This window comes from Nerophis ophidion, linkage group LG26 (genome assembly GCF_033978795.1).
Source record: "Nerophis ophidion isolate RoL-2023_Sa linkage group LG26, RoL_Noph_v1.0, whole genome shotgun sequence".
NCBI lineage: Eukaryota > Metazoa > Chordata > Actinopteri > Syngnathiformes > Syngnathidae > Nerophis > Nerophis ophidion.
Genome location: NC_084636.1, coordinates 7657284 through 7684221, shown reverse-complemented (window position 1 = coordinate 7684221; position 26938 = coordinate 7657284). Strand labels below are relative to the sequence as shown.

At 40.3% G+C, this 26938-nt stretch overlaps 1 long non-coding RNA gene across 1 annotated transcript in view; it reads right to left on the bottom strand.

The window, feature by feature from the left end:
• The window catches only part of LOC133543836 (uncharacterized), a 129198-nt gene that overhangs the window by 91886 nt on the left and 10374 nt on the right, over positions 1-26938 (bottom strand). Inside the window, exon 2 of the long non-coding RNA XR_009804531.1 lies at positions 20863-20928. This is a non-coding gene — a long non-coding RNA (uncharacterized LOC133543836). The remainder of the gene's footprint in view (positions 1-20862; positions 20929-26938) is intronic.

Here is a 26938-nt window from a genome sequence, read left to right as displayed (position 1 = left end):
AAACATTGTGTTAATAAGACCCACACGTGTGTTGATGAGGCACACACATTGTGTCAATGAGACACAAACATTGTGTTAATAAGACACACACGTGTGTTGATGAGACACACACATTGTGTCAATGAGACACAAACATTGTGTTAATAAAACACACACGTGTGTTGATGAGAGACACACATTGTGTCAATGAGACACAAACATTGTGTTAATAAAACACACACGTGTGTTGATGAGAGACACACATTGTGTCAATGAGACACAAACATTGTGTTAATAAGACACACACGTGTGTTGATGAGAGACACACAATGTGTCGATGAGAAACAAACATTGTGTTAATAAGACACACACGTGTATGGTATGGACCATGTGGACTGCGGTTCGGACCGTGGTGTGGACCTTGTGGACTGCGGTTTGGACCGTGGTGTGGACTATATGGACTGTGGTTTGGATCATAGTCTGGACTATGTAGACTGCGGTTTGGACCATGGTATGGACCATGTAGACTGCGGTTTGGACCGTGGTGTGGACCATGTAGACTGCGGTTTGGACCGTGGTGTGGACCATGTGGACTGCGGTTTGGACCATGGTATAGACTATGTAGACTGCGGTTTGGATCGTTTGTGGACCATGTGGACTGCGGTTTGGATCGTGGTGTGGACCATGTGGACTGCGATTTGGACCGTGGTGTGGACTATGCGGACTGCGGTTTGGACCATGTGGACTGCGGTTTGGACCATGGTGTGGACCATGTGGACTGCGATTTGGACCGTGGTGTGGACCATGCGGACTGTGGTTTGGACCGTGGTGCGGACCATGTGAATTCTGTGTGGACCATGTGGACTGCGGTTTGGACCGTGGTGTGGACCATGTGGACTGCGATTTGGACCGTGGTGTGGACCATGCGGACTGTAGTTTGGACCGTGGTGCGGACCATGTGAATTCTGTGTGGACCATGTGGACTGCGGTTTGGACCGTGGTGTGGACCATGTGGACTGCGATTTGGACCGTGGTGTGGACCATGCGGACTGTGGTTTGGACCGTGGTGCGGACCATGTGAATTCTGTGTGGACAATGTGGACTGCGGTTTGGACCGTGGTGTGGACTATATGGACTATATGGACTGTGGTTTGGATCATAGTCTGGACTATGTAGACTGCGGTTTGGACCATGGTATGGACCATGTGAATTCTGTGTGGACCATGTGGACTGCGGTTTGGACCGTAGTGTGGACCATGTGGACTGCGGTTTGGACCGTGGTATGGACCATGTATACTGCGGTTTGGACCGTGGTGTGGACCATGTGGACTGCGGTTTGGACCGTGGTGTGGACCATGTGGACTGCGATTTGGACCGTGGTGTGGACCATGCGGACTGTGGTTTGGACCGTGGTGCGGACCATGTGAATTCTGTGTGGACAATGTGGACTGCGGTTTGGACCGTGGTGTGGACTATATGGACTATATGGACTGTGGTTTGGATCATAGTCTGGACTATGTAGACTGCGGTTTGGACCATGGTATGGACCATGTGAATTCTGTGTGGACCATGTGGACTGCGGTTTGGACCGTAGTGTGGACCATGTGGACTGCGGTTTGGACCGTGGTATGGACCATGTATACTGCGGTTTGGACCGTGGTGTGGACCATGTGGACTGCGGTTTGGACCGTGGTGCGGACCATGTGAATTCTGTGTGGACCATGTGGACTGCGGTTTGGACCGTGGTATGGACCATGTATACTGCGGTTTGGACCGTGGTGTGGACCATGTGGACTGCGGTTTGGACCGTGGTGCGGACCATGTGAATTCTGTGTGGACCATGTGGACTGCGGTTTGGACCATTGTATGGTCCATGTGGACTGCCGTTTGGACCGTGGTGTGGACCATGTGGACTGCGATTCGGACCGTGGTGTGGACCATGTGGACTGCGGTTTGGACCTTGGTGTGGACCATGCGGACTGCGGTTTGGACCATGGTATGGACCATTTAGACTGATTTGGACCGTGGTGTGGACCATGCGGACTGCGGTTTGGACCATGGTATGGACCATTTAGACTGATTTGGACCGTGGTGTGGACCATGCGGACTGCGGTTTGGACCATGGTATGGACCATTTAGACTGATTTGGACCGTGGTTTGGACCATGCGGACTGCGGTCTGGACCATGGTGTGGACCATGCAGAGGACTGTGTTCTTCTACCAGAGAGTCTGGCGTGAACAAGGTGATTAAAAGAAGACAACAGATGCAGTCTTTGCTGTCCACCAATCAGTGAGCTGTTTCACAGGAAGTCATCTTGCACGTATTAAATACTTCATTCCTTCACTCGGACTTGGATGGCGGGCAGAAGGTCAAAGACCTGCTTTCATCAACGTCCTGCAGGTGAGGACTGGAATAAAAAGAAGATGGCCGAGAAGATTGATGGAACTCTTCTTCCATTTTTAGTCCTTTTTGTCTCTAATTGCCCTGCCGGACCCTGTGGTCCTTGTGATTCCCCGCCGTGATTGCTCCTGTTTTACTCTCCACCTCCGCCTCCTTTGTCTTCCCTGCGCTCTCCTTCCCTTATCTGCTCCACACTTCTTTTTTTTTTGTTATAATTATCCCATCGCCCCGGTGCCAGCATGGGTCAGATGCTGCAGTGGAGTCATTTGCCACTTGGCACACGGCGTGTGAGCTGGTTTTTATCACACGTTGCTGCATTTACTGGAGGTCACAGTGCGGTTAACTCGGGGGCTGTGATCAAGGCAGCATGAGAAAAATAAAGAAAACTTCATATTTTTAATCCAATTGAATTTAATTCCTTGTTAAATAGATTCTTAATCTCAATGGTTTAATAAAATCTTGCTGTGGCAGCTCATTAAAACCAATTAAAAAAAAAACATGTATGGATGTCAGCTGTCAAACTCAAGGCCCGGGGGCCAAACCTGCCCCCCCCCCCCACATTATTTTATCTGGCCCGCGAAAGCCTGGAAATATGCGTTAATAAAATAAATGCTTAATCTTTTCTTACTAAATATGTTTGTTCTTTCCCTTTTGACATTAAAATCAAGTACTGCATGCAATTGCATATCCTTTAAAATGCAATATTATCCATCCATCCGTCTTCTTCCGCTTATCCGAGGTCAGGTCGCGGGGAGAGCAGCCTAAGCAGGGAAGCCCGGACTTCCCTCTCCCCAGCCACTTTGTCCAGCTCCTCCACGGGGATCCCGAGGCTTTCCCAGGCCAGCCAGGAGACATAGTCTTCCCCGTGGCCTCCTACCGGTTGGACGTGCCCTAAACACCTCCCTAGGGAGGCGCTTGGGTGGCATCCTGACCAGATGCCCGAACCACCTCATCTGGTTCCTCTCGATGTGGAAGAGCAGCGGCTTTACTTTGAGTTCCTCCCGCATGACAGAGCTTCTCACCTTATCTCTCACCGAGCAGAGGAAGCTCATTTCAGCCGCCTGTACCCGTGATCTTGTCCTTTCGGTCATAACCCAAAGCTCATGACCAAAGGTGAAGAAGGGAACGTAGATCGACCGTTAAATTGAGAGCTTTGCCTTCCGGCTCAGCTCCTTCTTCAACACAACGCATCGATACAGCGTCCGCATTACTGAACACGCCGCACCAATTCGCCTGTCCATCTCACGATCCACTATTCTCTCACTCGGGAACAAGACTCTGAAGTACTTCAACTCGTTCACTTGGGGAGGAGACCCTGCCCCAACCCGGAGATGGCACTCCACCCTTTTCCAGGCGAGAACCATGGACTCAGACTTGGAGGTGCTGATTCTCATCACTGCGAACTGTTCCAGTGAGAGCTGAAGATGAACTTAAGTTACAGTTAAGTTAAAGGGGAACATTATCAAAATTTCAAAAGGGTTAAAAACAATAAAAATCAGTTCCCAGTGGCTTGTTGTATTTTTTTTCAAAATTTTACCGGTCCCGGAATATCCCTAAATAAAGCTTTAAAGTTCTTGATTTTCGCTATTTGCAATGCGACTGTCAATATCCCTGTGACGTCATACAGGGCTGCCATAAACAAACAACATGGTGGTTACCACAGCAAGATATAGCGACATTAGCTCGGATTCAGACTCGGATTTCAGCGGCTTAAGCGATTCAACAGATTACACATGTGTTGAAACAGATGGTCGGAGTATGGAGGCAGACAGCGAAAACGAAATTGAAGAAGAAATTGAAGCTATTGAGCGAATAGCTATTGCCGCTATTTGGCCATAGCGTGGGTGTACCTAATGAAGTGGCCCATAGCATGGCTGCCTTATTAGCATCGCCGGTAAAATGTGCGGACCAAACGATCAGGACATTCGCATCTTGTGACACTGGAGCAACTTAAATCCGTCGATTGGTAAGTGTTTGTTCCACATTAAATGTGGGTATATAGTTTCAAATGTACATACAGCTAGCGTAAATAGCATGTTAGCATCGATTAGCTGGCAGTCATGCCGTGACCAAATATGTCTGATTAGCACATAAGTCTACAACATCAACAAAACTCACCTTTGTGATTTCGTTGACTTAATCGTTGCAAATGCATCTGCAGGTTATCCATACATCTCTGTGCCATGTCTGTCTTAGCACCGCCGGTAAAATGTGAAGACACTCTGGCACATTCAATGGGGGTCTGGCGGCAGATTTATTGCCAGTGGTGCAACTTGAATCCCTCCCTGTTTTTTTTTTTTAATTTTATTTTAATCTTCTATTTTTTTTTCCACCCCTTGTTTACCTGTATCTCATCTTTTTTTGTAAGGGGCGCTGGAAGCCGGCAGACCCGTCAGCGATCCTGTTCTGTCTCCCTTTAATGTTTGTCTGATCTTGAATGGGATTGTGCAGAAAATTGTAATTTTCCTGAAGGAACTCTCCTGACGGAATAAATAAAGTACTATCTAATCTAATCTAATCTAATCTAATCTAATCTAATCTGTTAGTGTTGTTACACCCTCCGACAACACACCGTCGAGACATGATGTCTCCAAGGTTCCAAAAAATAGTCGAAAAAACGGAAAATAACAGAGCTGAGACCCGGTGTTTGTAATGTGAAAATGAATATGGCGGGTGTGTTACCTTGGCGACGTCACATTCTGATGTCATCGCTAAAAGACCGATAAACAGAAAGGTGTTTAATTTGCCAAAATTCACCAATTTAGAGTTCGGAAATCGGTTAAAAAAAATACATGGTCTTTTTTCTGCACCATCAAGGTATATATTGACGCTTGCATAGGTTTGGTGATAATGTTCCTCTTTAAAGTACCAATGATTGTCACACACACACTAGGGGTGGTGAAATGTGCCCTCTGCATTTGACCCATGACCTTGTTCACCCCCTGGGAAGTGAGGAGAGCAGTGAGCAGCAGCGGTTCCGCTCCCACGAATCATTTATGGTGATTTAACCCCCAAATCCAACCTTTGATGCTGAGTGCCAAGCAGGGAGGTAATGGGTCCCATTTTTTTATAGTCTTTGGTATGACTCGGCCGGGGTTTGAAGTCCCAACCTACCCATCTCAGGACGGACGCTCTAACCACAAGGCCACCGAGTAGGTTAGAGTGTTGGAGGTAAATCCTGGCCAGATGAAGCCATCAGGACCACATCATCTGCAAAAAGCAGAGACCTAATCCTGCAGCCACCAAAACAGATACACTCAACGCCCTGATTGCGCCTAGAAATCCATCCATTTAATACCGCTTATTCCCTTTGGGGTCACGGGGAGCGGAAGGCATCAAAGTATGAATGAACACATGTGGAGTTATGTACTTAACAAAAAAAGGGGAAATAACGGAAAACATGTGTTAAATCCCTCAGGCCATAAGACTCTTGAACGCATCATAAAAATTCCCTCAATTCCCCCCTAAAAATGGATTAACTGGCTGGAATATAAAGACAATATAACATTGACATTGTCCTTTACAACTGTGGTCCCCAACCATTGGGCCGCGGCCCGATTGGTACCGGGCCGCAGAATTTTTTTTAATTAATTTTTATTTAAAAACATTTTTTTATTTTATTTTTTTTTAATTAAATCAACATAAAAAAACACAATACACACTTACAATTAGTGCACCAACCACAAAAATGTCCCTTTTTCATGACAATCCCCCCCCCTGGGCCGCGGGACTAATTATCAAGCGTTGACCGGTCCACGGATACAAGTGAATTAGTGAAGTGAATTATATTTATACAGCGCTTTTTCTCTAGTGACTCAAAGCGCTTTACATAGTGAAACCCAATATCTAAGTTACATTTAAACCAGTGTGGGTGGCACTGGGAGCAGGTGGGTAAAGTGTCTTGCCCAAGGACACAACGGCAGTGACTAGGATGGCGGAAGCGGGAATCGAACCTGCAACCCTCAAGTTGCTGGCACGGCCACTCTACCCACCGAGCTAAACCGCAAAAAGGTTGGGGACCACTGCTTTACAATACATAAATATATGCAAAAGTGCAATATATTTATCTGTACAGTAATCTATTTATATCTGCACCTTATTGCTCTTTTATCCTGCACTACAACCAGCTAATGCCTATCTTATCTGTCCTGTAAAGTTCAAATTTGAATGACTATAAAAGGAAGTCTAATATAGTCTAGTTTCTTCAAAATAGCCACCCTTTGCTCTGATCACTGCTGATTGATTGATTGATTGATACTTGTATTAGTAGATTGCACAGTTCAGTACATATTCCGTACAATTGACCACTAAATGGTAACACCCGAATAAGTTTTTCAACTTGTTTAAGTCGCGGTCCACGTTAATCAATTCATGGTACAAATATATACTATCAACATAATACAGTCATCACACAAGTTAATCATCATAGTATGTACATTGAATTATTTACATTATTTACAATCCGGGGGGTGGGATGAGAAGCTTTGGTTGATATCAGTACTTCAGTCATCAACAATTGCATCAACAGAGAAATGTGGACATTCAATCAATCAATCAATGTTTACTTATATAGCCCTAAATCAGTAGTGTCTCAAAGGGCTGCACAGACCACTACGACATCCTCGGTAGGCCCACATAAGGGCAAGGAAAACTCACACCCAGTGGGACGTCGGTGACAATGATGACTATGAGAACCTTGGAGAGGAGGAAAGCAATGGATGTCGAGCGGGTCTAACATGATACTGTGAAAGTTCAATCCATAATGGATCCAACACAGTCGCGAGAGTCCAGTCCAAAGCGGATCCAACACAGCAGCGAGAGTCCCGTTCACAGCGGAGCCATCAGGAAACCATCCCAAGCGGAGGCGGATCAGCAGCGCAGAGATGTCCCCAGCCGATACACAGGCGAGCAGTACATGGCCACCGGATCGGACCGGACCCCCTCCACAAGGGAGAGTGGGACATAGGAGAAAAAGAAAAGAAACGGCAGATCAACTGGTCTAAAAAGGGAGTCTATTTAAAGGCTAGAGTATACAAATGAGTTTTAAAGTGAGACTTAAATGCTTCTACTGAGGTGGCATCTCGAACTTTTACCGGGAGGGCATTCCAGAGTACTGGAGCCCGAAATGAAAAAGCTCTATAGCCCGCAGACTTTTTTTGGGCTTTGGGAATCACTAATAAGTCGGAGTCCTTTGAACGCAGTGTAGGTCTTACTTAGTAGGATATGTACAGCCAGCAGAGAACATAGTGAGTTCAGATAGCATAAGAACAAGTATATACATTAGAAGTACATTTTATTATTTACATTAGGTTGTTTATATTCCGGGGAGATGGGATGTGAATGGAGGAGGGTATTAGTAAAGTGTTGAAGTTGCCTGGAGGTGTTGTTTTAGAGCGGTTTTGTAGGAGGATAGAGATGCACTTACTTTTATACCTGTTGGGAGTGCATTCCACATTGATGTAGCATAGAAAGAGAATGAGTTAAGTGCTTTGCACACTCTCTGCATTCTCTCCATGAGCTTCAAGCACACCTGTGAAGTGAAAACCATTTCCGGTGACTACCTCTTGAAGCTCATGGAGAGAATGCCAAGAGTGTGCAAAGCAGTGATCAGAGCAAAGGGTGGCTATTTTGAAGAAACTAGAATATAAAACATGTCTTCAGTTATTTCACCTTTTTTTTTTTTTTGCTAAGCACATAACTCCACATGTGTTCATTCATAGTTTTGATGTGCCAATCTAGACCAGGGGTAGGGAACCTATGGCTCTAGAGCCAGATGTGGCTCTTTTGATGACTGCATCTGGCTCTCGGATAAATCTGAGCTGACATTGCTTAACACGATAAGTATTAAATAATTCCACTTGTAATCACAGTGTTAAAAATAACGTTCAAAATATAAAACATTCTCATTCATTTTTATGTTCAAGAAGTTGCATTAATGGTGAGAAGTTATTTATTATTGGTTAGTGTGGGGCTTGCCCTCTGGGGGTTCTTCAGACCACCAAGAGACTGTTTTAGGGTTACAATATTGTTTTATTTCATTTTTCTCTCAGTTGCTTTCCAGCATTTGTCTTTTTTCCTTCGTCCTCACTCACGCCCTGGCTCCAGCCCCAACCCTGTCTCTCCTCCTGGCTGCTGCTTATAACAGAGCGACAGGTGATTAGATAACAAGGCCCAGGTGGGCCATCTACGCACCTGTCGCTGATTTCGAGGCCGGTCCTGGCAACATCCTGCTTTGCTGCAGGCGCGCAGGCCACGCCCCCTCCACAGTTAGCTTCAGAATAACAATGTTATTACAAAGAATAAGAGACCTATTACACTCTGGAAATGTTGGTCTTACTTAAAAATGCACATGTTTAGTTGTGTTCAGTGTTAAAAAAAATATTATTTGGCTCTTAGGGAAATAAATTTTAAAATAATTGGCTTCTTGGCTCTCTCAGACAAAAAGGTTCCCGACCCCTGATCTAGACTGTAAATAGTCATAAAAAATAAAGAAAATGCATTGAATGAGGAACTTCTGGCCTGTACTGTACGTATAGCTTGTTTGTTATTGTCTGCTTAGCTGTTGTGTAGCTGCTAACTCCTAGTAGCCTTGTGCCAGTTGCGTGTTTATTGGAGGATATTTAAATGTCAACTCGCGAGTGAAAAAAAATAAATTTTTGGATCCTTTGACGATCAAGTGTCTTCCTGTGCTGAGCTCCATGGAGGTGAAGCCTCAGATTAAAGCCCAGAATAGAAACCGCCATGCTCCTGGTAATAAATGTCGCCTTCCTCTCGAGATTAGCAGCTCATTACCATCGGACTGCCCCCAAAGATCAAGCAGCGTCCTTCGAGATGCAGACCCCACTTTGTGACGCACTTTCCCTCTAAGCCGTATTGTCTGTCCTTCCTTACCTCAAACTTCTGGCTCAGCTTTCCGACGAGAGAACCTCCTCCTCCCCCTCAGAGTGGCTCTGGCCTTTCCTATTTTGGACACTTTTGATGAGAATTCCCCACCTCAATCTCCTCTCTTTCCCTACTTAGACGTCCCGCGGGGGTCTTTCGGGATGTGCTATGGCTGACGCACACACACATACACACACTTTCTCTCTTGTATTTCTTACCTTCTTGAGACCTTCGAAAAAGTCCTACCTCTTTAGAACCAGCCTTTCTAGATATATATAGATGTGTATTTACAACATGGATAATATATTCATACTATGCAAATATAAAAAAAGCTTGTCGAGAAAAACGAGTTGGAATTTCACAAGAAAAAGGACAGGATTTCACAAGAAAAACTTTGAATTTCGGCAGTGTAGATTCCTAAAGTAGTCTTAAGCTTGACGCTCCTCTACGATCACATTCACTCCGCTTGCTGCGGCAACAACAAAACAAAACTCCAGACGTTCCTCTTGGTTTGTATGGTTTACTGGTGATCTAAATAATTCAAAAGATAAAACAGTCACAATTTGGGAAGTCTGGGCTTCCCTGCTTAGGCTGCTGCCCCCGCGACCCGACCTCGGATAAGCGGAAGATGATGGATGGATGGATGGATGGATGGAATTTGGGAACAAATGAATGACAAAATAAAGAGAATTTGTTGCATTACGAGTTAGAAAAAGTATGAATGAGAATAAGTATGAGTGAGGTCAAAAAACTGTGTGGCTCGATTCCACCGCACCTGACTGCCATTACCCATGACACCTTGCGTCCAAAAACCCTCTTACCACACAGATCCTTCCGCCATATATGCACTTAAAACTGTTACGTCATCAAATCATTTTGACAAATGTAATAATTACAATTAAAGTGAGCTTTATATAATTACTCTAAAATTAGATTAGATTAGATAGTACTTTATTTATTCCGTCAGGAGAGTTCCTTCAGGAAAATTAAAATTTTCAGCACAATCCCATTCAAGTTTAGACAAACATTACAGGGAGACAGAACAGGATCGCTGACGGGTCTGCCGGCTTCCAGCGCCCCTTACAAAAAAGATGAGATAAAGGTAAACAAAGGGGGGGACGGGGGGGAGAAAAAAATAGAAGATTAAAATAAAATTTAAAAAATCGGTCTTTGCCTGGGCCCTGGAGAGGAGGTGCAGACTGAGGCCAAGGGAAAAAAACAAATAAATAAATAAAAAAAATAAAAAAACAACTCATAACCATGGTACACATCCCTCTTCCATGTGTGTAAGAGGGAAACATCAAACATCAAAGAACACAGAGGACATTAAAGACATTAAAGCAGCAGATACAACCAGACACTTCTACATACAGCTATGAATAAAAAGTAAAATAAACATATACACTGTGGTGGCCTCTGGGGTGTTCCACGCCATCGTCCCCTGGGGTGGGGGGAGCATGGTCAGAGCATTCAATATATCCATTTTCTTACAATGCAAATAAAGTAAATAGTCCAATTTTGGCTGAATAAACATAAAGCACCTTCCATAAAATGTAAATTAATTTAAACAGTATTTAGGCTCCTACAGGCACTATTATAATAAACTTCGTCATTTTACTCAGCACAAGTCAAAATTAAAACGGAATATCTGTGCAAATATTATGATACAAGTTGAAATTTTACTCAATAGCAGTCGCAATTCTACGAGAAAAAAAACTTAAAATTGGGCAATTTTATGAAAATAATCCTAATTTTACTCGACAAAAGTGAAGTGAAGTGAATTATATTTATGTAGCGCTTTTCTCAAGGGACTCAAAGCGCTTTACATAGTGACACCCAATATCTAAGTTACATTTAAACCAGTGTGGGTGGCACTGGGAGCAGGTGGGTAAAGTGTCTTGCCCAAGGACACAACGGCAGTGACTAGGATGGCGGAAGCGGGAATCGAACCTGCAACCCTCGAGTTGCTGGCTCGGCCACTCTACCAACCGAGCTATGCCGCCCCAAGTCACAATTTTATAAGAAAACTTTAAAATGTTGGTAATATTATAATAATAATCGGAATTTTACTTAGCAAAAGTATGACACAAGTCATCATAGAAGCATTAAAGTCTCACCTTAAAACTGATTTGTATACTCTAGCCCAGGGGTCGGGAACCTTTTTGGCTGAGAGAGCCATGAAAGCCAAATATTTCAAAATGTATTCCTGTGAGAGCCATATAATGTTTTTTAACACTGAATACAGCTAAATACGTGCATTTTTAAGTAAAACCAACATTTTTAGAGTATAATAAGTCTCATATTCTTTTTGACAACATCGTTATTCTAAAGCTAACCAATAATAAATATAATACTTCTTCATGTTATTGCAACTTCTTGAACAGGTGGGATAGAAAATGGATGGTTGGATTAAAAAGAATGACAATGTTATATAATTTGAACGTAATTTTTAACACTGTGATTACCAGCGGAATTATTCATTACTTATCGTGTTAAGCAATGTCAGCTAAGATTTATCTGAGAGCCAGATGCAGTCATCAAAAGAGCCACAGGTTCCCTACCCCTGCTGTAGCCTTTAAATAGACCTCCTTATTAGACCAGTTGATCTGCCGCTTACTTTCTTTTTCTCCTCTGTCCCCCCTTCCCTTACGGAGGGGGTCCGGTCCGATGACCATGGATGAAGTACTGGCTGTCCAGAGTCGGGACCCAGGATGGACCACTCGCCTGTGTATTGGTTGGGGACATCTCTACGCTGCTAATCCGACTCCGCTTGGGATGGTTTCTTGTGGACGAGACTCTCGCTGCTGTCTTGGATCCGCTTTGAACTGAACTCTCGCGGCTGTGTTGGAGCCACTATGGATTGAACTTTCACAGTATCATGTTAGACCCGCTCGACATCCATTGCTTTCGGTCCCCTAGGGTGGAGGCGTTGCCCACATTTGTGGTCCTCTCCAAGGTTCTCATAGTCATCATTGTCACAGACGTCCCACTGGGTGTGAGTTTTCCTTGCCCTTCTGTGGGTTCTTCCGAGGATGTCATAGTCGTAGTGGTTTGTGCAGTCCTTTGAGACATTTGTGATTTAGGGCTATATAAATAAACATTGATTGATTGATTGATCTTTTACTCAAAAATGTCACTATTTGACACAATCATTGGCAATATTGTGACAAAAGTCGGAATTTTATCTGACAAATGTCACCATTTTGCTTAAAAAAATAATATATTTTTACATAAAAAAGTAATGATTTTCTGAGAAAGTATTGCAATATTACAGAAACAAGGAATATGAGGAATTGTTCCCAATTTTATAAGGAAAAAGTCGACACATTGTGAGAAAAAAACTGCTTTTAGTCAATTTTTGGGTTTCTAATTGGTTTTTAATCGTCGTTATTTACTTCAAGTTATTACAGTATGTCTCTATCTATATATATATATATATATATATATTTTTTTTTTTTTTTTTTATTAATTTTGGCCAAAGGGGGCACATTTCAATTTCCTACACTCACTTGTCAGTACGTACGTTGACCAGAGGGGGAGCACTTTTAAAAGCGACACACAGTCAATTTGAAAAATTCCTCCTTTTTGGGACCACCCTAATTTTGATAGATCTCACCAGCAGAGAAAATTGTCATAAATTTACTCAACGCAAATCAAAATTTTACAAGAAAAACGGAATATTTTTGCAATATCATGACAAAATTTGGAATTTTACTCAATAATAGTCGCAATTTTAACAAAAAAAGCTTAACATTTTGACAATTTTATGAAAACAGTCGTAATTTTACTCGACAAGCCAGAATTTTATGAGAAAACTTTAACACTTTGGCAATATTATAATAATAAGCGGAATTTGACTTGGCAAAATTATGACAAGTCATAATTTTACTCCAAAAATGTCAGTATTTTACAAGAGCAACAAAAACCTGGCAAAATTGTGATAAAAGTCTGAATTTTATCTGACAAATGTCACCATTTTGCAGTAAAAAATAATACTTTTGCATAAAAAAGTAATAATTTTAAGAGAAAATTTTGCAATATTACAGAAACCAAAAGAATGTGAGAAATTGTTCCCAATATTACAAGAAAAAAGTCGACACTTTGTGAGAAAAAGACTGCTTTTTGTTATTATTTTTTTTTGTAATTGTTTTTTAAATCTTCCTTATTTACTTCAAGTTATAACAGTATGTCCCTACATACATATTCATTTTATTTATTAATTTTGGCCAGAGGGGGCGCATTTCAATTTCTTACACACACTTGTTATTTCATATGTTGACTAGAGCGGGAGCATTTTTAAAGCGACACACAGTCAATTTAAAAAATCCTTCCTGTTTGGGACCACCCTCATTTTGATAGATTTCATCAACAGGGGTGCAAATGAAACATTCTCTATGACCATAATTTATGTCCTAACTTGTTCACACCTCCTCATATGGAAGCTACTTTTCGTTGTTGATGTCTCAAGAAGAATAGAAATACAAAGACACACACACACACTTGTGAGATCGCCTTAATGAGGTCTCGTGTCTTTAACTAAGGAGTGCCCATTACCTCCATTAGCCAGGCATTGAAAAAACAGACCAAAAAATAAGTGATCATCAATCTTCACGATGATGTCACTTTTGTCACTTGATTGATATTCAAGGTCCCCGAGGATCTTGTGAGGTGAGGGTCAGGGTGAAGGAAAAAAAGACTGTCGGGAAGGCGAGAAACACTCTTTATTTCAACCGTACCTGCCGTCAAAAGCCTAAAGACTGACCGCACTGTTTCTGTCTTCACAATAAAAGCGATGCTCCATCCTGCCTGCGCTAACAAAATAAGAGTACCCGAAAGTCCCTTGGCCTGAGGGCCGCGATCGCCCCATAGAGGGCTGCCAATATATATCTGTACTCAGTTGTCATACACTTTTCCTCCACTCGTGGCAGTAATGACAGTATTAAACGAAAAAAAAGAAGCCTGGAGTTAAAGTAAAAGTTTAAGCGCAAAAATTATGACTAAAGTGGTGAAGCTGCATTTTTATTTGCTCTTAAATGTTGACAGTTCAGTAAAAAAACATGATTACTTATCAATATTTAGTTAGAATTCTTTGTATTTGTTTATTATTTTTTACTTCTTATACATGCATACCTTACTAAGTAATTATTTAATTGATGCAATCAAGATATTTCAATGACTAGTGTGTTTAACTTGAACGTCACAAAATTCCATAAACATAAACAGGCATTATTTTTTGTTTGTTTTACAAAAAACTGTATGTTTTTCATTTTTTTAAAATATCGGTTTGGGCACCGTTTAAGCACCGGCTTCGTTCTTAAAGCACTGACTCGGTACTAGTATCGGTTAAAATGTAAACAATAGCTAAGGATGTCAAAATGTTACTTTTAAAGGCGACAGTTTAATTCGGGAACTGATTAATCCAAGAAATATTTTGGGAAAAGGAAGTGACCTATGATATAAACCAGTGGTTCTTAACCATAGGGCAGCGATCGCCCTCCTGGCAGGCCGCCCAGACTTAGCTGTACTTATAGGTAATACGCTTTTCCACCAGTCGTGGCAGTATTGACAGTATTAAACAAAAAGAAGCCTGGAGCTTAAGTAAAGGTTTAAGCGCAAAAATTATGACTAAAGTGGTGAAGCTACATTTTTATTTGCTCTTAAATATTGACGATTCATAAAAAAAAACATGATTACTTATCAATATTTAGTTAGAATTCTTTGTATTTGTTTATTATTTTTTACTTCTTATACATGCATACCTTACGCAGTAATTATTTAATTGATGTAATCAAGGTATTTCAATGACTAGCGTGTTCAACTTGAATGTCACAAAATTTCATAAAAATAAAAAGGCATTTTTATTGTTTGTTTTACAAAAAAACTATGTTTTTTTATTTTTTGAAATACAGGTTTGAGCACCGTTTAAGCACTGGCACCGTTTTTAAAGCACTGACTCGATACTCGCATCGGTTAAAATGTAAACAATAGCTAAGGATTTCAAAATGTTACTTTTGATGGCGACAGTTTAACTCGGGAACTGAATAATCCAACTAATATTTTGGGAAAAGGAAGTGACCTATGATATAAACCAGTGGTTCTTAACCATAGGGCAGCGATCGCCCTCCTGGAGGGCCGATCAAGACATAGCTGTACTCAATTGTAATACACTTTTCCACCAGTCGTGGCAGTATTGACAGTATTAAACAAAAATAAGTAGCCTGGAGCTTAAGTAAAGGTTTAAGCGCAAAAATTATGACTAAAGTGGTGAAGCTGCATTTTTATTTGCTCTTAAATATTGACGATTCATTAAAAAAAACATGATTACTTATCAATATTTAGTAAGAATTTTTGTATTTGTTTATTATTTTTTACTTCTTATATATGCATACCTTACAAAGTAATTATTTAATTGATGTAATCAAGGTATTTCAATGACTAGCGTGTTCAACTTGAATGTCACAAAATTTCATAAAAATAAAAAGGCATTTTTATTGTTTGTTTTACAAAAAAACTATGTTTTTTATTTTTTTAATTACAGGTTTGAGCACCGTTTAAGCACCGGCACCGTTTTTAAAGCACTGACTCGATACTCGTATCGGTTAAAATATAAACAGTAGCTAAGGATTTCAAAATGTTACTTTTGATGGCGACAGTTTAACTCGGGAACTGATTAATCCAACTAATATTTTGGGAAAAAGAAGTGACCTATGATATAAACCAGTGGTTCTTAACAATAGGGCCGCCAAGATATACCTGTACTCAGTGGTAATACACTTTTCCACCAGTCGTGGCAGTAATGACAGTATTAAACAAAAAGAAGAAGCCTGGAGCTTAGGTAAAGGTTTAAGTGCAAAAAATATGACTAAAGTGGTGAAGCTGCATTTTTACTTGCTCTTAAATCTTAACAATTTATTTAAAAAAAAAAAATACTTACCATTAATTCGGTTAGAATTTTTTATATTTGTTCATTTGTTTGAATTGTTTTAAAATTTATTTTTTATGTGTCGCTTCTTTTGGTTTGCTTGGTGTTATTATTGGAGTAGGTCAAAAAGGTTCAGAACCCCTGATACAAACCACAAAAATAGAAGGACGTGTCGGCAGGGAGAAAAAGAGGAGGATGACTTGGCAAGAATGACAACCAGCCCGCCAGCTAATAAGCCGTCCGTCGATACTAAAACGATCAGGATGGAAGATGGGTGGGAAGTTTTCTCCTCTCCCTCACAAGGGCTTCCCTTCCTCCGTCCTTCTAATGAGAGTAAATGAGATGTTCAGGCGCATCAAGTAACTCTCATGCCCGCACAGGCAACAGAAGATGGCAGAAGAGGACGACTCGTCTCACTTTCCCGCCACGAGGAGGCCTCGCCAGGCACTAAAAGTGGAATTTGTCACCACCGGGCTCCTTTTTGGCCTCACTGCAAATGACAGCAGATAACTGCTGCTGGTGGCTGCAGGCTAAAGTGCTAATGGATTTAGCACAGTCAGAGACTGCATTTGCATGCTGAAGTGAATTGCTTTTTGCACTTGTACCAAAAAAAACAAAAAAAAAACTAAACTCCCAGACGCCCACTTCAACATGCGGCCAATCACTGCTTTCAACTCTGAAAGCCCTTCTTTTAAAAGTACTTTTATAATGTCGCCACTTGTTTTGTCAAGTTGATCAGCCCATCCACATCACGGCATCTATCCTCATCAGCACCACCAGACATTCACTCACATTAGGGGACGGCCTGGCTCGGTTGGGAGACTGGCCGTGGCAGCAACCTGAGGGTTCCTGGTTCGATCCCCACCTTCTAACAACCTTGTCACTTCACCTTTGCTCCTGTTGGGTCGTGGTTAAAGCCTTGCATGGCAGCTCCCGCCATCAGTGTGTTAATGTGTGTGTGAATGTGTGAATATGGAAATAGTGTCGGAGCGCTTTGACTATAACTCATTTACCATTTAGGGTTGTATGGCACACCGGTACTGGTATAGTATTGCGGTACTATTGAATCACAAACGGTACTATAGTCTGTTTGAAAAGTGCCGGTTCCCGGGCATGACGGCGTGTCGTCACGTCGTGATATCGCTGGTTTTACGAGCAGATGAGCATATTCGGCAGTGCACACACACTGAGTACTTACAAGCAGACTCGCTGTGTAGACAAAAAAGGGAGAACTGACGCATTCTGGCCTAAAAACTAACGATGAAGGCATACTTGCCAACCCTCCCGGATTACCTGGGAGACTCCCGAAATTCAGCGCCTCTCCCGAAAACCTCCCGGGACAAATTTTCTCCCGAAAATCTCCCGAAATTCAGGTGGAGCTGGAGGCCACGCCCCCTCCAGGTCCATGCGGACCTGAGTGAGAACAGCCTGTTTTCACGTCCGCTTTCCCACAATATAAACAACGTGTCTGCCCAATGACGTTATAACTGTAGAATTATCGAGGGCGAGTAATGGGTTTCTTATGTGGGTTTATTGTTAGGCAGTTTCATTAACGTCCTACCAGCGCGGTAACAACACACAACAACAGCAGTCAATGTTGTGAAACTCTTAAACAGGACAATACTGTCATGTATATATATAATTAAATATATATATATATATATATATATATATAGCTAGAATTCACCGAAAGTCAAGTATTTCCTATATATATATATATATATTAAATATTTGACTTGGTGAATTGTAGCTGTAAATATACTTCTCCCCTCTTAACCACGCCCCCAACCACACCACGCACCCACCCCCACCCCCAACCTCCCGAAATCGGAGGTCTCAAGGTTGGCAAGTATGGATGAAGGTGAAACTATAACACTGAAATGCCTTCAGGAAGAGGTGCTTTAAAGGGGAACATTATCACAATTTCAAAAGGGTTAAAAACAATAAAAATCAGTTCCCAGTGGCTTGTTGTATTTTTTGAAGGTTTTTTCAAAATTTTACCGGTTTCGGAATATCCCTAAATAAAGCTTTAAAGTGCCTTATTTTCGCTCTCTGCGAAGACACTGGCCATTTCCCTGTGACGTCACACAGTGCTGCCAATATAAACAAACAATGGGAATACCACAGCAAGATATAGTGACATTAGCTCGGATTCAAACTCGGATTTCAGCGGTTTAAGCGATTCAACAGATTACGCATGTATTGAAACAGATGGTTGGAGTATGAAAATATTGAAGAAGAAACTGAAGCTATTGAGCGAATAGCTATTGACGCTATTCATAGCCATAGCATGGCCGAATAGCTGCGTTAGCATCGCCGGTAAAATGTGCGGACCAAACGATCAGGACTTTCGCATCTTTTGACACTGGAGCAACGTAAACCCGTCGATTGGTAAGTGTTTGTTTCGCATTAAATGTGGGTGGAAGGAAATGTAATATAGTTGCAAATGCATCTGCAGGTTATCCATACATCTCTGTGCCATGTCTGCTTTAGCACCGCCGGTAAATAGCATTTTAGCATCAATTAGCGTAGCATTATAGCATCGATTAGCTGGCAGTCAACATCAACAAAACTCACCTTTGTGATTTCATTGACTGTCGTTGCAAATGCATCTGCAGGTTATCCATACATCTCTGTGCCATGTCTGCCTTAGCATCGCCGGTAAAATGTGGAGACACTCTGGCACATTCAACGGGGGTCTGGCGGCAGACACTTTGGCATCTTCGGGCCAGTGGTGCAACTTGAATCCCTCCCTGTTAGTGTTGTTACAACCTCCGACAACACACCGTCGAGGCATGATGTCTCCAAGGTTCCAAAAAATAGTCAAAAAAACGGAAAATAACAGAGCTGAGACCCGGTGTTTGTAATGTGTTGAAAATGAAAATGGTGGGTGTGTTACCTCGGCGACGTCACATTCTGACGTCATCGCCTCCAGCGCGATAAACAGAAAGGCGTTTAATTCGCCAAAATTCACCCATTTAGAGTTCGGAAATCGGTTAAAAAAATTGATGGTCTTTTTTCTGCAACATCAAGGTATATATTGACGCTTACATAGTTCTGGTGATAATGTTCCCCTTTAAGTAGAGATGTCCCGATAATGGCTTTTTTGCCGATATCCGATATTGTCCAACTCTTTATTGCAAATTCCGATATCAACTGATACCGATATATACAGTCGTGGAATTAACACATTATTATGCCTAATTTTATTGTGATGCTCCGCTGGATGCATTAAACAATGTAACCTTACCACAAATTGATAAACGTGGACCCCCGAATTAAACAAGTTGAAAAACTTACTCGGGTGTTACCATTTCGTGGTCATTTGTATGGAATATGTACTGTACTAATGCAAGTTTCAATCAATCAATCAAAAAGAAGACTTTTTCAGAATAAGAGAACAACTTCAACTCAAGTTATGGAAAAAAAATGCCAACATGGCACTGCAATATTTATCATTGAAGTCAAAGTGCATTATTTTTTTTAACATGCCTCAAAACAGCTTGGAATTTGGGACACGCTCTCCCTGAGATAATCCTCATACCCATTACAACTATGGGAAATACTATAGTTTGGCTTTCACGGAGTGCATTATTATTATATTTTTTTAAACATGCCTCAAAACAACAACTACATAAACAATGAAGGCACTCAGCTTCAGTCCAGAGTAAAACGTCCGTGTTTTACCGGATATGTGTTTTAATTTTTGAAACCGATACTGATAATTTCCGATATTACATTTTAGAGCATTTATCGGCCGATATAATCGGACATCTCTGGCATTAAGACAGTGGCTAACGTCCATTCGCAGTCGGCAGTGTTTTAGCTACTTCTAAATCACTAGTCCTTGTCTCCATGGCGACAAATAAAGTATGTTTCTTACAAGTAACTAAACATGATTGACTACACAACAATAGCTAAGCGTTAACAGCAAGCTAGCACCCCTGAATGTAAACAAATGCCATGGGTGGATCTATAATTAACGTCGACTGTAATGATACCAAGTATATTAGTGTATCTAGTCGATAATACTATGACTACATCAATATTTTTTATCGTCACAAATCTTTTTAACCTTTTTTAAAAATTCACATTATGTTTATAAACTCAGGAAATATATCCCTGGACACATGAGGACTTTGAATATGACCAATGTATGATCCTGTATCTACTTGGTATCAGATCAATACCCAAATGTGTAGTATCCCAAACTGATGTAAAGTATCAAATAACAGAAGAATAAGTGATTATTACATTTTAACAGAATAGTAGATAAAACATGTTAAAAGAAAATGTAAGGAGATGTTAACAGTAAATGAAAAAGGTAAAATAATAATTTATTTTCTACCCCTTGTCCCTCATAATGTTGACACAATAATAGAATGGAAAATGACCCAATGTTACTGCATATGTCAGCAAACTATTTAGGAGCCTTTGTTTGTTTACTTACTACTAAAAGTTGTCTTGTATGTTCACTATTTTATTTAAGGACTAACTTGCAATAGTAAAAACATTTTTATTGTACCCTAAGATTTTTTGTTCAAATAATGACATTTTTTGTGATCCCCTTTATTTAGAAAAGCATCAAAAAGTATCGAAATACATTTTGGTACCGGTACAAAAATATTGGTATTGGGACAACCCTGACTCACATTGGTAGTTATTTGAAGACACTCACCAGTTTATGGGTCTGTATTAGGTCCCCTCCTTTTTTAGGTCCAGCATCACTTGACATGCTACGGAGCTGGAAAAAATATTAGTACACATATTAATACTGTTGCATGATTGAAAGACGGGAATATCTCAATATTTATGTGACATGAAAAATGTTACAAATATTTATAAATAAATGTCTGTATTTTAAAATAGTTTTATAGAAATTCAAACCATTTTTTTCCCCAAAGTCACACTTTAATTGAGGGATTCTTATAACAATATTTTAAGATCTGACTATTGTCAGAGAAACATTTGTCCATCCATGGCATGAAATTTATAGAATTATATCTGAGCGATATAAATATTTTTATTTTGCCTTGAAGGTCATGTAGAAAACGTTCGCATAGCACGATTAGTCGGAAAAAAACTAAAAAAATGTTTAAAGCAGTTTTTTTGATACAATCAGAATCTTATGTAATGAGGTCCAAATTAATTTGAGGGGCGGGGGATATTTAATTCCTCTGACATCAGTTTGAGTGAAAACCGCAAACATAAACGACCAAAAATAGACATCTTGTGCTAAATTGGGGGGCCTATACACAATTTTATTTCAAGGCACCCCAATACAGAAAAAAAAAATAAAAAAAATATGTGAAACAAGTGTTATACTTATCTAAATAAACCATAAAATTAATTTGAGATTTTCACGTAAATTTTTTTAAATATTTTTCTATAATCTTATTAAATTAATTGGTCTATGTTTTTTTGTGTGTGCAAAAAAACAAATGTATTAACTTTTCATATATTCCTGATAGAAGTAGGGTGTAGAGGTAGAGGAGAAAAAGATGACACTATCGACCCAGAAAAAAATCTAAATAAATGGCGAAAATCCCGAAAAATTTGTGATGTCTTTTGTATTTGTGGCTGTGTTGTTTAAAGGGGAACATTATCACCAGACCTATGTAAGCGTCAATATATACCTTGATGTTGCAGAAAAAAGACCATATATTTTTTTAACCCATATCCGAATTCTAAATGGGTGAAGTTTGGCGAATTAAACGCCTTTCTGTTTATCGCTCTGGAGGCGATGACGTCAGAATGTGACGTCGCCGAGGTAACACACCCGACATTTTCATTTTCAACACATTACAAACACCGGGTCTCAGCTCTGTTATTTTCCGTTTTTTTGACTATTTTTTGGAACCTTGGAGACATCATGCCTCGTCGGTGTGTTGTCGGAGGGTGTAACAACACTAACAGGGAGGGATTCAAGTTGCACCACTGGCCCGAAGATGTGAAAGTGGCAAAAAATCTGCCGCCAGACCCCCATTGAATGTACCAGTGTTTCCACATTTTACCGGCGATGACAGACATGGCACAGAGATGTATGGATAACCTGAAGATGCATTTGCAACGATAAAGTCAACGAAATCACAAAGGTGAGTTTTGTTGATGTTGACTGCCAGCTAATCGATACTAACATGCTACGCTAATCGATGCTAACATGATATTTACCGGCGGTGCTAAAGCATACATGGCACAGAGATGTATGGATAACCTGCAGATGCATTTGCAACTATATTACGTTTCCTTACACTCACATTTAATGTGAAACAAACACTTACCAATCGAAGGATTTAAGTTGCTCCAGTGTCACGAGATGCGAAAGTCCTGATCGTTTGGTCCGCACATTTTACCGGCGATGTTAACGCAGCTATTCGGCCATGCTATGGCTATGAATAGCGTCAATAGCTATTCGCTCAATAGCTTCAGTTTCTTCTTCAATACTTTCATACTCCAACCATCCGTTTCAATACATGCGTAATCTGTTGAATCGCTTAAACCGCTGAAATCAGAGTCTGAATCCGAGCTGATGTCACTATATCTTGCTGTGGTATCTGCCATTGTTTGTTTACATTGGCAGCACTGTATGACGTCACAGGGAAATGGATAGTCGCATCGCAAATAGCGCAAATCAAGCACTTTAAAGGTTTTTTTTAGGGATATTCGGGGACCGGTAAATATTTGGAAAAAAATTTTAAAAAATACAACAAGCCACTGGGAACTGATTTTTATTGTTTTTAACCCTTTTGAAATTGTGATAATGTTCCTCTTAACTCTGGCGATCAAAACTACTAGTTCGATACATTTAGCGCTGAATTTGACCAGCAGAGGGAGATAAAGCTACGCCTTAGGTTTAATCGTGTTAAGCCACATGTGCAATGTTTGCTGTGTGTATTACAACTAAAACTTCAATTTTATTTAAGTAACACACATTGGAGATTATTTATGTAAAATGCACAATGCACATTTGACTTTTCTAATGTTTAAAGTACAATTTGATTGTCACACACACACTAGGTGTGGTGAAATTTGCCCTTTGCATTTGACCTATCCCCTTATTCACCCCCTGGGACGTGGGGGGAGCAGAGGGAATCTGCGGTAGACGCTCCTGGGAATCATTTTTGGTGATTCAACCCCCAATTCCAATATTTGATGCTGAGTGCCAAGCAGGGAGGTAAGGGGTCCCATTTTTAGCGTCTTTTGTATGACTTGTTTATATTTTCAGTCTTACAGACCTAAATAAAGGAAGACGTATAAAGAAAATAACTCAAAAGAAGGAACATCAATCATCAACACAGCTTCTGTTTCTTCATGCTGTTAACTATCTGTTTAGCTGCGCACGCTGGAAATGAATAATGAATTTGTTGACAGTGTGAAAGCTGTTGTGTTTAACTTTGTAAATAAGTCAAAGGAATAGAACCTGCGGAGGCACTTTCTAAAGAAAAATCCAGATTTTGATGTCTGGCCCCTGAGACCTTGGGCTTTTGAAACTGTGGCCCTCTTCATTATGTAGTTCAGGCACGTCAAACTCGTTTTCATTGAGGGCCACATCTCAGTTATGGTTGCCCTCAGAGGCCCGGTTTTAACAGTGAATAACATACAGTATGGATACAAATGTGTATATAAAACGTGTATAATTTCATTTTTTACGTATATTGCACAAAACCAAATTTTTAGATTGTACTAGCAGCTCAGTCGCCACAATTTTACCTAAATATTTAAAAAAAAAATGGTTTTGTTATTTACGTTTTTTTTAACATGGAATTAAATTAAATAGAATGGAAAAACGGTACTACTAAAATTCAGGCCAGTTTTTTATACTGTAAAATCTACGGTTGTTTTTTTTTATAGTGTATTATTACTCTATATTGAAAGTGGATTTTATTGTAAAAAAAAATTTACTGTAAAATTTTTACATGAACAGTTTGTTGGATTACTTGCTTTGAAATCATAAGTCAAGCAGATATTTAAGTATTTATCTTCAGTTGAACAACAACATTTTTTTGAAATGTATGATGATATATTTAGTTTTATTACTATAGATGATTAAAGTGTAAATATATGTAATTGTACGCAGTACATTTATTTTTGTAGTACATTTATTAAGAAAAGATAAGGTACTTTATTTACACTTTCGGGTGCCACACAAATTGATGTGGCGAGCCAGATCTGGCCTCCGGGCCTTGAGATGTAAAAATGTAAACAATAGCTAAGTATGTCAAAATGTTACTTTTGATGGCGATAGTTTAACTCGGGAACTGATTAATCCACCTAACATTATGGGAAAAGCAAGTGACCTATGATATAAACCAGTGGTTCTTAATCATAGGGTCCATTGTTGGGCCGCGATCGCCACCTAAAAGGGACGCCAAGACATATCTGTACTCAGTTGTAATACACTTTTCCACCACTCGTGGCAGTAATGACAGAAGAAGCCTGGAGCTAAAGTAAAAGTTTAAGCGCAAAAATTAGGACTTTTTTTTTCCTCTTGAATTTTGACAATTTATTTAAAAAAACATGATTACTTATTAATTTAGTTAGAATTTTTTGGTTTTGTTTGTTTTTTAATTGTATTTAAATGTAGTTTAATCATTTTTTTATGTGTCCCTTCTTTTATTTGTATGGTTCATGGATTCATATCATTTGACAAGGTTTAACCTGTTAATCTTAGATTGCAATAGTATTTGATATGAATAATTTTCACCAGTTTTCACTAATACTCTAGGCTTCTTTTCCGTTTTTTTTTTTTGTTTTTTTTGGTCCTGTCCTTTTTGGTCCAGCTTCTCAGGCAAATCATATAGTTGATGTAGATGCCCATATCGGCTGTTCAGATTGACTGTACAAAAGAGAAGTGTGGGATACTTCTCACAGAAAAATGGAGGGGAAGAAAGAGAAGCAGCCTATATTAATCTTTTAGATTGTTATAGTAACTATAGGTTCAGCTTTGTCAGTGTGCCATGTGTTAGCCAGTTTCCCCTAGGGCAACAACGGTAATGTATGTTGGATGAAACGTAATTATGTGCATGAGTGTATGTATGTATATGTACTTGTATATGTACATGTATGTTTGTACTGTGAATGTATATGTACATGTATGTGTACATGTATGTTTGTACAGTGAATGTATATGTACATGTATGTGTATATGTATATTTGTAGAGTGAATGTATATGTACAGTTTGTGCATATGTGTGTTTGTACAGTGAATGTATATGTACATGTATGTGTATATGTATATTTGTACAGTGAATGTATATGTACAGTTTGTGTATATGTATGTTTGTACAGTGAATGTATATGTACATGTATGTGTACATGTATGTTTGTACAGTGAATGTATATGTACATGTATGTGTTTATGTATATTTGTACAGTGAATATATATGTACAGTATGTGTTTATGTATGTTTGTACAGTGAATGTATATGTACATGTATGTGTACATGTATGTTTGTACAGTGAATGTGTGTGTGGATGTACGAACTTTGAGTATGCAGGTCTGTACTGTATTTGTATATGTATGTGGGAGCATAGGTACCTATGTATGTATGGTTGTACGTATGTATGTGAGTAAAACTGTATTTGTATGTACCATATATTTGACTCCCAGTGTGGGTGGGAGCCAGAGTACGGCCCCAGCCACCCAGGGAGCCCAACTCACAAACAGCAGGTGTGGCGCCCAGGGAACCAGGGACCACCGGCCTCACGCAGCCAGGCCGGCCAGCGACAGGAACCCCAGAGCCAGGGCCACCGTGCCGCCCGCAAGAGCCAGCACCAGGCCGTAGACCTGGCCTGGGCAATTATTTTGACTGGGGGGCCAAATTTAGAGAAAGAAATGTGTCTGAGGGCCGGTATATGTAATTTTAGGGACGCTATTACACAACCTCACAATAATGTCTGATTGAAAATGTTTTGACACATTGCCTTAAAAAACAGCATGGAATTTTTATATGAAGGATAAAACACTGAATATTGACAACATATGAACGTCACACCCCCTCGATCGACATATTTTACAATCAAGCAAAACGCGACAAAAATGCGACGAACAGCGAAATATGAACGCAAAAGGTAAAAATACAATATACAATCTGATATATCACTAAGCTTTAGAACTTTGTTATGAAAACCTGCTTCCACATCTGTCCTTGACACCCACATTTCAGGCTGACACTCTGTGGAAATGCTCTCCACTCACACTGCTTGGTGCCTCGTCTGACCTGCTGTGACTTAAATTACCATAGTAACTAATTAGATTACCATAGTAACTAATTAGATTACCATAGTAACTAATTAATTACCATAGTAACAAGTATATCATGCAAAAGCACAGATTGCAACCATTGAAATACTTTGTAAAGTTCAAGACTTACAGTCATTTGAAAACATCACTGCACATCATAATGGCAGCTACACTTTCCGTCTTAAAGATCTAAAAAAAATAATTGGGAATGTCCGGCGGGCCAGATTGATTAATTTGCCCAAGTCTGCCATAGACAGACGCGCCCAGCAGAGGACAAGGCACGAGAGAAGCAGGGGACAGCCAGACCTCAAGCCAGCGAGAGACCACACCCCAGAGGGGCAGAAAGGCGGGACGGACGGGAAGACTTCCCCCGCCTCACCAGCAACTGGGCCCTCATGAGCCCACACCCCAACCCCCCCAACCCCCGGAGAGCGCGGCTGTTCGTTTTTTTTAACGATCCCTTGACATATTTTAAAATTAAATAATCTACATATTTGCTTTGCCACCTATT